Source organism: Octopus bimaculoides, chromosome 3 (assembly GCF_001194135.2).
Source record: "Octopus bimaculoides isolate UCB-OBI-ISO-001 chromosome 3, ASM119413v2, whole genome shotgun sequence".
NCBI lineage: Eukaryota > Metazoa > Mollusca > Cephalopoda > Octopoda > Octopodidae > Octopus > Octopus bimaculoides.
In genome coordinates, this window is record NC_068983.1 from 63,116,462 (window position 1) to 63,119,470 (window position 3,009).

The 3,009-nt window shown below is 38.0% G+C and overlaps 1 long non-coding RNA gene across 1 annotated transcript in view; it reads right to left on the minus strand.

Moving 5' to 3' along the window:
- The window catches only part of LOC128247411 (uncharacterized), an 18,201-nt gene that overhangs the window by 14,608 nt on the left and 584 nt on the right, over window positions 1–3,009 (minus strand). Inside the window, exon 2 of the long non-coding RNA XR_008263792.1 lies at window positions 1,962–2,033. This is a non-coding gene — a long non-coding RNA (uncharacterized LOC128247411). The remainder of the gene's footprint in view (window positions 1–1,961; window positions 2,034–3,009) is intronic.

Sequence of the window (3,009 nt, forward strand, 5' to 3'; positions counted from 1 at the left end):
TACATATCCTTTAAGTCGTTTACTGGGGGCGTTTTTGAATATACATATATCATAAAAACTCTTATATTATTATGCCGGCTACAGCGTAATGATGCATTAAAATATTTATAAATTCCATTCATGGATTATCATTATAATTTCTGTGTGTGTGTGTGTGTGTATGTGTGTGTGTGTGTGTGTGTGAAGGCGTATGGTTTTGTGATTAGAGCGTCGGGCTTAGTTGTGAGCTTGTGAGCTCGATTCCCGGATCGGGCAGTGGGTTGTGCTCTTCAGCAAAACACTTTATTTCACATTACTCCAGTACCCTCACCTCTAGAAATGAGTTGCGATGTCACCGGTGCCAAGCTGTATTGGCCTTTGAATTTGTATTGGCCTTTGAATTTCCCTTGGACAACATCGGTGGCGTAGAGAGGAGCAACGTCTGGTCTTCTACAAACGACCTTCCCCGCACTTGTATCTCAGAGAGGAACTCTCTAGATGCAATCCTATGACATTCTGGGAACGAAGGGAGTCTCTCAAAATGCATTCATAATTTTCCTTTTACTTTTCTTTTACTTCTTTCAGTTATTTCACTGCGGCCATGCTGGAGCACCGCTTTTAATCGAACAAATCGACCCCAGAACTTATTCTTTGTAAGCCTAGTACTTATTCTACCAGTTTGTTTTGCCGAACTACTTGGTTACGGGGACGTAAACACACCAGCATCGGTTGTCAAGCGATGTTGGAGGGAGGACAAACACAAACACACAAGCACACACACATACACACACACGCACGCACACACACTTATATATATATATATACATATATACGGCGGGCTTCTTTCAGTTTCCGTCTGCCAAATCCATTTGCCCAAGATGCCATGCAGTGGGAGTGAACCCGAAACCATGTGGTTGGGAAGAAAACTACTTACCACACAGACACTCCTGCGCCTATATATACATATCTTTTTATTCTTTTGTTTCGGTCATCTAACTGGCCCTGCTAAAGCACCGCTTTTATTCGAATAAATCGACCCTAGGACTTATTCTTTGTAAGCCTAGCACTTATTCTATCTGACACTTTTGCCGAACTGCTCAGTTACGGTATCTCTCTCTCCCTCTCTCTCCCCTCTCTCTCTTGATATATATGTGTGTGTATATATATATATATATATATATATATATATATATATAGAGAGAGAGAGAGAGAGAGAGAGAGTGATATTAATTTCTTTTCAATTTCTTTTTTTTCTAGTTTCAGCTTAAAGCTGTGGCCATGCTGGGGCACCACCGTTTTGCAACATTGTTATTATCGAGACTCTCCTGTAATATCTGGCATTTAGTGAATAATGTATATATATATATTAATCAAAGGGTACAGCATTATATATCCATTACGGCCGATCTTACTAATCGGCTTAGCACTAGGGGTTCAACAGAGTGTTAGGTAACAGTCTGATTATGTAACCCTGTGATCTTCAGAGGTAGCCGCTATGGAATATATACATTTTGTGTGTGTGGGTGTGTGTGTGTGTGTGTGTGTGTTCGTGTGTGTGTGTGTGTGTGTGTGTGTGTGTGTGTGTGTGCGTGTTTGTGTGCATATTCAGGATACACTTAATATATAGTTGCATCTCACGGCCTTTCAATATGCATGCGTGTATGCTGAAGAGTGAAATGTGAAATGTGTAACTATATGAGAATTTGCTTTTCAGCCGCATACTCGGATTGATTTGCAATGACATCGATCCTAACGCTAAGTATTGAATACATATCTATCATTATAAAGAGATTCAGCGTTTATTGATACATGTACTCCATATATTTACAGATGTTAAAACATTAATCAAACGAATGTAAACTTTCAAATAAACTCGTCTAGATGGATTTCTTGCAACAGATGAAATATGCTACTACCAATGTTTAATATTATTAAAATACTTTTTTTTTTAATTGTTATTTCAACCTTCTTGTGATGTTTACCTTTATTTGTTCACCTGAAGAAATTATTCTACGTAAGGTATCTTAGCAAAAGAGTAATTCATTTTTTGTCACCTGCAAAGAAAATGGAATCTACACTTTAAAAACGTCTTATCGATGTAGCAACCGTTTATAACGTTTACTCAATGTATTGAATGAGTGAGCTGTTGATTTTAGTAATTCAAATCTGCTACTTTTATATCGCTTACAAAATGGTTTAGAGTAAAGTAGAAATGAAAACAAATATTGAAGTAGGAAATAAAATGATATTTATTATTCATCATTTACTCAGCGATGAAGATTGGCAGGTTTTTAGTTCAAATTGCATCGATAGTAGCGGTCAAGTACTACACATCTGTTATTTAGACTATATATATATATATACATATATACATATATATATATATATATATAAAAATAATACACATTGTGGAGGCGCAATGGCCCAGTGGTTAGGGCAGCGGACTCGCAGTCATAGGATCGCGGTTTCGATTCCCAGACCATGCGATGTGAGTGTTTATTGAGCGAAAACACCTAAAAGCTCCACGAGGTTCCGGTAGGGGATGGTGGCGAACCCTGCTGTACTCTTTCACCACGACTTTCTCTCACTCTTACTTCCTGTTTCTGTTGTACCTGTATTTCAAAGGGCCAGCCTTGTCACGTTCAATATCCCCGAGAACTACGTTAAGGGTACACGTGTCTGTCGAATGCTCAGCCACTTGCACGTTAATTTCACGAGCAGGCTATTCCGTTGATTGGATCAACTGAAACCCACGACGTTGTAAGCGACGGAGTGCCAACAACAACATAATAATACATAACATATTTGATATAATGATATAATACAATATAAGATCTTGTTCCAAAGTAATGTGTGTGTGTGTGTGTGTGCGTGATATTTCCATTCTGTGTAAGTCGGACTTTTTTACATATGTACATTTTTTGTATTAAGTGTATTTAATATTTTTTGTATATCGACTTGCCTAACTTGCTTGTCCTTTCATTTACTCCTCTACCTGCTCAAGTTCAAATCTCTTGAGCACTACGAAGT